This window comes from Bufo gargarizans, chromosome 1 (genome assembly GCF_014858855.1).
Source record: "Bufo gargarizans isolate SCDJY-AF-19 chromosome 1, ASM1485885v1, whole genome shotgun sequence".
Classification (NCBI taxonomy): Eukaryota; Metazoa; Chordata; class Amphibia; order Anura; family Bufonidae; genus Bufo; species Bufo gargarizans.
In genome coordinates this window covers 398,847,714-398,860,729 of record NC_058080.1, presented here as the reverse complement: position 1 = coordinate 398,860,729, position 13,016 = coordinate 398,847,714, and the positions used below count along the sequence as shown (strand labels likewise).

General features: G+C 49.0%; 1 long non-coding RNA gene across 2 annotated transcripts; it reads right to left on the bottom strand.

Annotated features, from left to right (window-relative positions):
• Positions 1–9,147: 9,147 nt before the first annotated feature.
• On the bottom strand, positions 9,148–11,271 carry LOC122931811. 2 transcript variants are annotated; one of them, XR_006388243.1, is made up of 3 exons: positions 11,169–11,271; positions 9,742–9,887; positions 9,148–9,207 (listed from the first exon to the last, which is right to left on the bottom strand). It is a non-coding gene; the product is annotated as an uncharacterized LOC122931811 (long non-coding RNA). The 2 variants fall into 2 exon arrangements; XR_006388242.1 differs by lacking the exon at positions 11,169–11,271 and adding an exon at positions 11,120–11,148.
• Between the last annotated feature and the right edge of the window lie 1,745 nt (positions 11,272–13,016).

The following is a 13,016-nucleotide window of genomic DNA, read 5'->3' as shown; positions in this document are numbered from 1 at the left end:
ATGAAAATCAGGCAGGACCAAGCGTCAGTTATCGCCATTATCCCATACTGGCCGAAAAGAGCTTGGTTTACCCAACTCCTACAGATGAGTCGGGGTCAATTTCTGAGGCTTCCCCCAGAGAGAGTACTGGTGTCGGGGGGCACCCAGGTCTCCTCAAATCTTCAAATGTTCAACCTGACAGCCTGGAGGTTGATCAGTCCCTTCCAAGGATAGAAGGGCTATCGGGGTCTGTCTTGAGAACCCTGGAGCACTCCAGATCAGAAGCGACCAACAAGGCCTACTCCAGAATCTGGAAGATTTTTTCGTCCTGGTGTTCTAGGCATCAGCAAACATCCGCTGAAGCTTCCATCCCAATGATCTTACAGTTTCTACAGGACGGTCTGGACAGGGGGCTATCACCCGCTACCCTTAAAGTGCAGATCTCAGCAATCTCTGCTTGTCTCAACAGAGCTGTTTCTCAAGACCCCCTTATCAAGAGATTCCTGAAGGGAGCCTCAAGATTAAAGCCTACAGTAATCAGACCCATCCCGGTTTGGGATTTATCGGTCGTGCTCAGGGGGTTATCATCTCCCCCCTTTGAGCCCCTAGAGGAGGCGGGATTCAGGTTTCTAACCTGGAAGATCACCTTCTTGTTGGCTGTTACCTCTGCAAAGCGAGTTGGGGAACTCCAGGCTTTTTCTGCCTTTGAGCCTTATACAAAGTTCCTGCAGGATCGTTACCTGGAACGCTCCAAGGTATTTAGGAAGGATGAAAACCTCCTTATCCTTTTTTCCGGTACCCATAAGGGGAGGAAAGCCTCTAAGCCCTCCATCAGTCGCTGGATTAAAGAGGCAATTCGGGAGTCTTATATGTCTCAGGGCTCGGAGCCCCCTGAATTTGTAAGGGCCCACTCTACTCGAGCAGTGGCCACTTCTTTTGCAGAGAGAAGCTCGATCCCATTGGATGTGATCTGTAAGTCAGCTTCTTGGAGTTCTCACTCCACTTTTATCTCACACTATAGAGTGGATACTAGAATACATGGTTATTCCTCATTTGGCCGGACAGTGTTATCTTCCGCCAGGCATGAGGACCCTCCCATGGGGGTTTCTACTTGCTAAATCCCCATCTGTGCCACTGGTTAGGACGTAAGGGAATCGTTAATTTCTAACGATAATTTGTTTTCCCTTAGTCCTAACAGTGGCACACAAATTCCCCCCCCTTGTTTATTATTATTATTTTTTGTCTACTTGTTATTACACAATAGCATGAGGGCTACGCCCCTCTTTATTGGGGGCAGGGAGGGCGTGTACATGCCAGTTTTTTTTTATTTGTTCATTAAACTTCCACCTGTCCTAACCAGTCCACAGGGGCAGAATACCCCATCTGTGCCACTGTTAGGACTAAGGGAAAACAAATTATCGTTAGAAATTAACGATTACTGCTTCTGGACACCACCATATAGTGCCGCTGACGCGTTATACTACCCTACCTCGTGAGATTTCCCTACCCTCTGACTTCCTGTCGCATCAGCGATGACGTCGGGAGGCGTGTCTCACTTTTCTCCATCTGCGCATGCCCAAAAGGACACTCTAGTGAAAATCTCAAGGCTGAACTTAGCAGCACACCGGGAACCTGCGCATGCGTCGGGGAGCCGAGGTAGGGAAAAATCACGGGTCAGTGCGCAAGCGCAGTTAACTCATTAAAATCCACCCGATATACGCGCCTGCGCAATGTGGTGGTAGGGAAAAATTACGTCCCAGTGCGCAAGCGCCGAGGGTAAGCATGAATATCCATGCCAAAAGCACTTTTAACCCTTTGCAGGAGCTATTCTCATATTGGTTCTTGATTGATTGTCCTCCTATATATAGGTTCTATTATATAGGGGGTCTGTCTGCACAGTATATGGGGGGGGGGTCTGTCTGCACAGTATATTTGGGGGGCTGTCTGCGCAGTATATTTGGGAGTCTGTCTGCGCAGTATATAGGGGGCTGTCTGCACATTAAATGGGGGGGGGCTGTCTGCGCAGTATATGGGGGGGCTGTGTGCGCAGTGTATTGGGGGGCTGTCTGCGCAGTGTATTGGGGGGCTGTCGCACAGTATATGGGGGGGTCTGTCTGCGCAGTATATGGGGGGTCTGTCTGCGCAGTATATGGGGGGTCTGTCTGCGCAGTATATGGTGGGTCTGTCTGCGCAGTATATGGGGGGCTGTCTGCGCAGTATATGGGGGGGGCTGTCTGCGCAGTATATGGGGGGGCTGTGTGCGCAGTGTATTGGGGGCTGTCTGCGCAGTGTATTGGGGGGCTGTCGCACAGTATATGGGGGGGTCTGTCTGCGCAGTATATGGGGGGGTCTGTCTGCGCAGTATATGGGGGGTCTGTCTGCGCAGTATATGGGGGTCTGTCTGCGCAGTATATGGGGGGTCTGTCTGCGCAGTATATGGGGGGCTGTCTGCGCAGTATATGGGGGGGCTGTGTGCGCAGTATATGGGGGGGCTGTGTGCGCAGTGTATTGGGGGGCTGTCTGCGCAGTGTATTGGGGGCTGTCTGCACAGTATATGGGGGGTTCTGTCTGCGCAGTATATGGGGGGGGCTGTCTGCGCAGTATATGGGGGGGTTGTCTGCGCAGTATATGGGGGGGTCTGTCTGCGCAGTATATGGGGGTCTGTCTGCGCAGTATGTGGGGGGGTCTGTCTGCGCAGTATATGTGGGGTTGTCTGCGCAGTATATGAGGGGCTGTCTGCGAAGTATATGGGGGGGCTGTCTGCGCATTATATGGGGGGTCTGTCTGCGCAGTATATGGGGGGCTGTCTGCGTAGTATATGGGGGGGGGCTGTCTGTGCGGTACGGTATATTGGGGGATGTATGTGCAGCATATTTGGGGGGGCAGTGTATTATATTTGTGGCCTGTGTGTTAGATGTGTACAACCCTATTTTAACAAAAAAATAAATAAAAATTCCCTATATCTCCTATGCCATGGCATGTTTTTTGCTACGAAACTGCAGTCATCTCGTCACTTGGAGAAGGATGAGAAGCGGCCCCCATCCAGAGGGACACACCTGCCACCAAATCCGTCTCTCACTGGATTCTGTAATCCCCGTCTGCTGTGTATGTGCACCGTCCGTCTGCTGCACTGCGTCTGTTCTGCCATTTGCTCTAACCCATGTTTGAGGCCTGCGCCCTGGCGGGAGCATTGAAGGGGCGAGCTGCTCCAGCATTGTGTACTGTGATCACCGCGAGTTCAGAGGTCGGCAACCATAGGCTGTCCACATGCTGTGAATTACATCTCCCATCATGCTGGTAAAGTATTATAGGCAGTGGCGTAACTACCGGGGAAGCAGGGGAAGCAGCTGCTTCGGGGCCCGGGCTGCCAAGGGGGCCCGGCGCCCCGGCAGCGTGTGTGACAGTTTATTTTTAAGTTAGTTAAATATCGTGTTCAGGGCCCCTTCACAGCAGCCGCTAGTGTGATCTAATTTTACTGTCTGCTAAAGTCTCCTGGTCTGGGATTCGAACCCACAACCTCCAATCTATTAGTGAATCAGTGGCAAAGCATTTACCCTCACAGCCATAAAGGCTGCATTACAACTGACTGGGGGAAAAAAAATAAAAATACATCTATACACATGACAGCTGCCCAAACACACCTAGCACTGCTATATCTGTATATGACAGCTGTCCCTGCACACTCAGCTCTGCTATATCTCTATATATGACAGCTGCCCCAGCAAACCCAGCTCTACTACATCTATACACATGACAGCTGCCAAAACACAGCCAGCTCTGCTACATCTATACACATGACAGCTGCCCCCAACACACCAGGCACTGCTATATCTCTATATGACAGCTGTCCCAGCACACTCAGCTCTGCTATATCTCTATATATGACAGCTGCCCCAGCAAACCCAGCTCTACTACATCTATACACATGACAGCTGCCGAAACACAGCCAGCTCTGCTACATCTATACACATGACAGCTGCCCCCAACACACCAGCACTGCTATATATCTATATGACAGCTGTCCCAGCACACTCAGCTCTGCTATATCTCTATATATGACAGCTGCCCCAGCAAACCCAGCTCTACTACATCTATACACATGACAGATGCCTAAACACACCCAGCTCTGCTACATCTATACACATGACAGCTGCACCAGCACACTCAGCTCTGCTATATCTCTATATATGACAGCTGCCCCAGCAAACCCAGCTCTACTACATCTATACATGACAGATGCCCAAACACACCCAGCTCTACTACATCTATACACATGACAGCTGCCGAAACACAGCCAGCTCTGCTACATCTATACACATGACAGCTGCCCCAACACACCAGCACTGCTATATATCTATATGACAGCTGTCCCAGCACGCTCAGCTCTGCTATAGAGAGGCACTTGATACTGGCACTTTTTTTGTGGTGGTGGTGGGGGGGAAGATGGCACTATGATACTGGGACATGGGGGGGGGGAGGCACCTGATACTGGCACCTGGAGGGGAGAGGGGGGGTTGGCACTTGATACTGGCACATGGGGGGGGGGAGGCACCTGATACTGGCACATGGGGAGGGGGGAGGGAGAGAGGCACTTGATATTGGCACTTTTTAGTGGGGGGGGGGGGAGATGGCACTATGATACTGGGACATGGGGGGGAGGAGAGAGGCACTTGATACTGGCATGTGGGGGGGGGGGGTTGGCACTATGATACTGGCACATGGGGGGAGATGGCACTATGATACTGGCACATGGGGGGAAGAGAGAGGCACTTGATACTGGCACATGGGGGGTGGGAAGGAGAGAGGCACTTGATACTGGCACATGGGGGGAGATGGCACTATGATACTGGGACATGTGGGGGGGGGGGGAGAGGCACTTGATACTGGCACATTATTGGGGGGCATTATGGGGGACACTAGGCTGGCAGCCTATCAGAGGCCGGACACTGAGGGGCATCTACTGGGGCACTATATATGGGGCATTTTATACTGGTACATTTTGGGGGGCACTAGCAGGAAGTGGGGAGAGGAGCACTATGGGGGAATTTACTGGGGGCACTATATAGGGGTATTTTATACTGGCACATTATGGGGGCACTATGGGGACATTAGCTCAACTGGGGGCATTACAAGGGTGTATTTTTTGCACTGTCACATTATAAGGAGAATTATTACTACGGGGGGGGGGGGCATTATGGTGGGTTTTATTACTGCCCCATGGTATGACCCCCTAGTAGCAGCACCGGCCTCTCCCTGCTTTGCTATCCCACTGCCCCTTCTCCAAATCCTTATTATAAAATCTTTCTCATTAGGATAAAACACAACATCAGCTCCGCCGAGCCCCCGGCCAAAGTGTGGAAGTGGCGTCCGAGATCCCCAAGGGCCGAGCCAAGTAACTGTAAGTGTTCATGTGGAGTATGTTTATGTTATGCACATATAGCCTACACTGTGCCCCACAATGTACAGTATACTGCTACACTGTGGCCCACAATATACAGTATACCTCTATACTGTGCCCCACAATATGCAGTATACTGCTACTGTGCCACACAATATACAGTATACCGCTACACTGTGCCACACAATATACAGTATACCGCTACACTGTGCCCCACAATATACAGTATACCTCTACACTGTGCCTCACAATATACAGTATACTGCTACTGTGCCACACAATATACAGTATACCACTACACTGTGCCACACAATATACAGTATACCGCTACACTGTGCCCCACAATATACAGTATACCTCTACACTGTGCCTCACAATATACAGTATACTGCTACTGTGCCACACAATATACAGTATACCTCTACACTGTGCCACACAATATACAGTATACCGCTACACTGTGCCACACAATATACAGTATACCTCTACACTGTGCCTCACAATATACCGCTACACTGTGCCACACAATATACAGTATACCGCAACACTGTGCCTCACAATATACCTCAACACTGTGCCACACAATATACAGTATACCGCTACACTGTGCCTCACAATATACCTCTACACTGTGCCACACAATATACAGTATACCGCTACACTGTGCCACACAATATACAGTATACCTCTATACTGTGCCACACAATATACAGTATACCGCTACACTGTGCCCCACAATATACAGTATACCTCTACACTGTGCCACACAATATACAGTATACCGCTACACTGTGCCACACAATATACAGTATACCTCTATACTGTGCCACACAATATACAGTATACCGCTACACTGTGCCAAAGGAGTGGGGTTTACACAGGAGGAGGGAGGTGCGAAGCGCGCTGAGGGGGGCCCTTACAAATATTTGCTGTGGGGCCCAGTCACTTCTAGTTACGCCCCTGATTATAGGAGGTGTAGTCCAAAACATCTGGAATACCAAATGCGTATTAATGAAAAGCATGGTGTGTGACTGGTCAGTAACAAGGGTTGAAGCCTTGACGTGGCGTTACTGCTCACATGTGTATCCATGTGCCAATTCAACCAATGTGAGTGACTGTAATTAATACTGATTAGGTAACTATAAATACTGTGACAATGGAGAATTAAACGACCGTATCTCCTACACACTGCTTACACCGTGACCGTATCTCCTACACACCGCTTACACCGTGACCGTATCTCCTACACACCGCTTACACCGTGACCGTATCACTTACACACCGCTTACACCGTGACCGCATCTCCTACACACCGCTTACACCGTGACCGTATCACCTACACACCGCTTACACTGTGACCGCATCTCCTACACACTGCTTACACCGTGACCGTATCACCTACACACTGCTTACACCGTGACCGTATCACCTACACACTGCTTACACTGTGACCGTATCTCCTACACACTGCTTACACTGTGACCGTATCTCCTACACACTGCTTACACTGTGACCGTATCTCCTACACACTGCTTACACTGTGACCGTATCTCCTACACACTGCTTACACCGTGACCGCATCTCCTACACACTGCTTACACCGTGACCGTATCTCCTACACACTACTTACACCGTGACCGTATCACCTACACACCGCTTACACCGTGACCGTATCACCTACACACCGCTTACACCGTGACCGTATCTCCTACACACTGCTTACACCGTGACCGTATCTCCTACACACCGCTTACACCGTGACCGTATCTCCTACACACTGCTTACACCGTAACCCCTACACACTGCTTACACTGTGGCCGTATCTCCTACACACCGCTTACACCGTGACCGTATCACCTACACACCGCTTACACCGTGACCGTATCACCTACACACCGCTTACACCGTGACCGTATCTCACCTTTTGGACTCTTGTACACGACTATATGCACTAAAACATGTATAGTGTTAGTTAACGGGCGATATTGATCGTGCGTACAGGAGCACATGGCATCTTGATGTTGTTCATGTTGTGCCTCACAATGGGCTATTGTCCCGCATTCATATGATCTATTCTCTATTCGTGCTAAACAATAGTCCCACCTGAAGCTCGACTTGCGCAGCATCATTGTAATCTATGATTGTGTGTACTCCTGTTGGCATGATCAATGCCAGTGCGGGACATATGGCCCTCTTGTAGGGAATACAGTCGTGTGAAAGAGGCCTTAAAATGAGTTTTCTCATCTCAGACAATAGGGGCATATCGCTTGGATATGCCCCTATTGTCTTATAGCTGCTGTTCCCCGCACCTATATTGAGAACTGGTCCCCGAAATTGGAGTATGGCGCAATGCGCATGCTCTGCCGCCCTCCATTATTCTCTATGTGAGAGTTGTGGATTAGCAAACAGTGGTCGACGGACCCCATTAAATCTGGTGTCCTCCAGCCACAGCGCTACCTGCTCCGTTCTCAATATAGGTGCGTGTCCCATCGGTGGTACCCAAACCTATCAGACAATGGTTGCATATTCAAGCGATATGCCACCATTGATTGGGATACCCCTTTAACAGCAGTTAGTCCCTTGTGTGTCCATTGTGGTAATCACACTAGTTATGTCATAGCGTCATAGGGAAATCATTAATCAAACTGTTAAATTACAATTTATTAAGGAATTCCTGATGATGCTGATGTACTGTGACTCCCACAAGGGCTCAAATGAAAAGGGGCAAGATTGAACAACGAACAAGCCTTTGCTGTTCATGTGCCAATCATAGGGTCTACGATCAATAAAGAGCCAAAAGATAGCTCATTATTGATTGTATTGTTCATGGTTCACCTTTGGCAATAATGTCGTTTAGGGGAAAAAAAAATACCAAGGGCTTTTCAATAAACGTACAATAGTGACCCTATGGTAGTTGTAATGTCACCACAGCGGTAGTGCCAAAGGTTACTGTTACCCTGTACCGGCCAATGAAAACACAAATACATCGAAGTTAACTATACATTTTTTTATTTTTGTATAAATTACAATATATTCATAAAAAAAAAAATATATATATATATATATATATATATATACATACTATACAAAAAAAAATAAAAAATTGTGGAGTAGGACTGTCGGGTAGGTGGTTTGAGGTTGGCAATGGTAGCCCCCCTGTCCTCTTTATTCTCTGAGCTAAAAATACAGTCCACAAGAAAGGATGCAGGTTGAAATTGTGGGTTGTATAAGGGTCTGAGGAGGAGGGTACCCGAGCATGTGTAGAGGTGGTGGGGAAAATAGTGGGACGGAGAAGTAGAAAAGAGACAGAAGGGAACACATGCCCGGGGGCTGGGAATGGGAAGGTTGTCGGTAATGGTCACTGGTGTGGGATGGGGTTGTGGGGGCCGTGGCCAATTTCTGTGACACATTCTCTAAGCATGATATTAAACTCATGCAACTGCTCGGGCGTCATTGAGTCCACCAAATTGATTATGCTTACCCCATAATGGTAGTTAGGGCTGCATTGGATCGCCGACTCTGCTCCCTCCCAGCGGCGAATCAAGGCAGCACTAAACTCCTTCTGATGTTTGTCCAAACCTTCTACAGTGTTGGAAACAACCTCTACACGGTCCACATAATCATTTTGCTTTGGCCTACCGGATCTCTGCATGCTCAGCAGGGCTCTTAAATTTTGATGTCAACCTAAGAGCCTCTGTTGAGCAGAGGGATCCGGTAGGGGACCCGGATTCTCCCAAGCAGATGCATGAGGGACAGGAGGTCTGGCGTTGGCGATCCATTCATTTTCCGCATCAGGAGGTTGTTCAGTCTCCAGAGTGCTGCTCTTAGTTCTGTATGAAAAAAATGAAATAAAAATTTACCTTTAAAAACACCATCCATGTCCGATGCTACGTCTACATTACACCATAAGTTGGCTGTCCAAAACAGGGTAGCCGAAAGCTCTGCTGTTACAGACAGTCCCTTAAAGGGAGCCTGTCACCGGGATTTTGTGTATAGAGCTGAGGGCATGGGCTGATAGATGGCCGCTAGCACATCCTCAATACCCAGTCCCCATAGCTCTCTGTGCTTTTATTGTGTAAGAAAACAGATTTGATACATATGCAAATTAACCTGAGATGAGTCCTGTCCCTGACTCATCTCACGTACAGGACTCATCTCAGGTTAATTTGCATATGTATAAAATTGATTTTTTTAAGCAATAAAAGCACACAGAGCTATGGGGACTGGGTATTGCGGATGTGCTAGCGGCCATCTAGCAACCCATGTCCTCAGCGCTATACCCCAAATCCCGGTGACAGGTTCCCTTTAAATTACATTTCTTTTTACATTTCATTTACATTTCTTTAAAAATATATATAATTTACCTTCTTTGTGCCATTGTGCGTCGTCGTAAACCAAGGCCGCTGTATATGTACTCCCTGAGGTTGCGCCGGACCCAATCGGGACTGAACCTCCTTCTTATAGTCCATCCTGAAGCCGTCCTGGATAGATCAGCAACGCGTTGTGTAACCTGTTTAAATGTTGGAAAAAACAAACATAACATGATGTAAGGTTAAGAACAATATGAATGTTTAAAAAAAAAATTGCTGTTCTTACAACATATCTTCTGAGACACCGCATTTAAATCCCCCCAGGTCTCAGAAAGGTCAGAACATATGTCCCTCTATGGCAGTGTAAGCGGTGTGTAGGAGATACGGTCACAGTGTAAGCAGTGTGTAGGAGATACGGTCACAGTGTAAGTGGTGTGTAGGAGATACGGTCACAGTGGAAGCAAGTGTGTAGGTGATACGGTCACAGGTGTAAGCAGTGTGTAGGAGATACGGTCACGGTGTAAGCAGTGTGTAGGAGATACGGTCACAGTGTAAAGCAGTGTGTAGGAGATACGGTCACGGTGTAAGCAGTGTGTAGGAGATACGGTCACGGTGTAAGCAGTGTGTAGGAGATCGGTCACAGTGTAAGCGGTGTGTAGGAGATACGGTCACGGTGTAAGCAGTGTGTAGGAGATACGGTCACGGTGTAAGCAGTGTGTAGGTGATACGGTCACGGTGTAAGCGGTGTGTAGGAGATACGGTCACGGTGTAAGCAGTGTGTAGGTGATACGGTCACGGTTAAGCAGTGTGTAGGTGATACGGTCACAGTGTAAGCAGTGTGTAGGAGATACGGTCACGGTGTAAGCGGTGTGTAGGTGATACGGTCACAGTGTAAGCGGTGTGTAGGAGATACGGTCACGGTGTAAGCGGTGTGTAGGTGATACGGTCACGGTGTAAGCGGTGTGTAGGAGATACGGTCACGGTGTAAGCAGTGTGTAGGAGATACGGTCACGGTGTAAGCAGTGTGTAGGAGATACGGTCACGGTGTAAGCAGTGTGTAGGAGATACGGTCACGGTGTAAGCGGTGTGTAGGAGATACGGTCACGGTGTAAGCGGTGTGTAGGAGATACGGTCACGGTGTAAGCGGTGTGTAGGAGATACGGTCTTTTAATTCTCCATTGTCACAGTATTTATAGTTAACTAATCAGTATTAGTTACAGTCACTCACATTGGTTGAATTGGCACATGGATACACATGTGAGCAGTAACGCCACGTCAAGGCTTCAACCCTTGTTACTGACCAGTCACACACCATGCTTTTCATTCATACGCATTTGGTATTCCAGATGTTTTGGACTACACCTCCCATAATACTTTACCAGCATGATGGGAGATGTAATTCACAGCATGTGGACGGCCTATAGTTGCCGACCTCTGAACTCGCGGTGATCACAGTACACAATGCTGGAGCAGCTCGTCACCTGTCAGATGCCCCTTCAATGCTCCCGCCAGGGCGCAGGCCTCAAACATGGGCTTCTTCATTCCACTTCAGGTACTTCGTGTTCCATAGGAGAACATGCTGGTCAGAGTTGTGACACAAAAAAATAAATTAAAATTGTTAGAGCAAATGGCAGAACAGACGCAGTGCAGCAGACTGACAGTGCACATATACACAGCAGACTGACGGTGCACACATACACAGCAGACTGACGGTGCACACACATACACAGCAGACTGACGGTGCACACACATACACAGCAGACTGACGGTGCACACACATACACAGCAGACTGACGGTGCACACACATACACAGCAGACTGACGGTGCACACACATACACAGCAGACTGACGGTGCACACACATACACAGCAGACTGACGGTGCACACACATACACAGCAGACTGACGGTGCACACACATACACAGCAGACTGACGGTGCACACACATACACAGCAGACTGACGGTGCACACACATACACAGCAGACTGACGGTGCACACACATACACAGCAGACTGACGGTGCACACATACACAGCAGACTGACGGTGCACACATACACAGCAGACTGACGGTGCACACATACACAGCAGACTGACGGTGCACACATACACAGCAGACTGACGGTGCACACATACACAGCAGACTGACGGTGCACACATACACAGCAGACTGACGGTGCACACATACACAGCAGACTGACGGTGCACACACATACACAGCAGACTGACGGTGCACACATACACAGCAGACGTTGATTACAGAATCCAGTGAGCGACGGATCTGGTGGCAGATGTGTCCCTCTGGATGGGGGCCGCTTCTCATCCTTCTCCAAGTGACGAGATGGCTGCCGTTTCGTAGTATTTGTTAAATTAGGGTTGTACACATCTAACACACAGGCCACACGTGGTGCACAGCTCCACATCTAACGCACAGCCCACAAATATAATACACTGCCCCCCCCAAATATGCTGCACATACATCCCCCAATATACTGTACCGCACAGACAGCCCCCCCATATACTGCGCAGACAGCCCCCAAATATACTGTGCAGACAGCCCCCCAAATATACTGCGCAGACAGCCCCCCAAATATACTGCGCAGACAGCCCCCCAAATATACTGCGCAGACAGCCCCCCAAATAAACTGCGCAGACAGCCCCCCAAATATACTGTGCAGACAGACCCCCCCATATACTGTGCAGACAGACCCCCTATATAATAGAACCTATATATAGGAGGACAATCAGTCAAGAACCAATATGAGAATAGCTCCTGCAAAGGGTTAAAAGTGCTTTTGGCATGGATATTCATGCTTACCCTCGGCGCTTGCGCACTGGGACGTAATTTTTCCCTACCATCACATTGCGCAGGCGCGTATATCGGTTGGATTTGAATGAGTTAACTGCGCTTGCGCACTGACCCGTGATTTTTCCCTACCTCGGCTCCCAGACGCATGCGCAGGTTCCCGGTGTGCTGCTAAGTTCAGCCTTGAGATTTTCACTAGTGTCCTTTTGGGCATGCGCAGATGGAGAAAAGTGAGACACGCCCCCCCGACGTCATCGCTCATGCGACAGGAAGTCAGAGGGTAGGGAAATGGTAGAGTCTAAATCCTAGGCAGCTAAAGGACCTGGTCCCTCTGCTGCCTAGGAAATAGCCTGCTCTATGTGAGATTGCTAAATCCTAGCCAGCTAAAGGACCTGGTCCCTCTGCTGCCTAGGAAATAGCCTGCTCTATGTGAGATTGCTAAATCTTAGCCAGCAAAAGGACCTGGTCCCTCTGCTGCCTAGGAAATAGCCTGCTCTATGTGAGATTGCTAAATCTTAGCCAG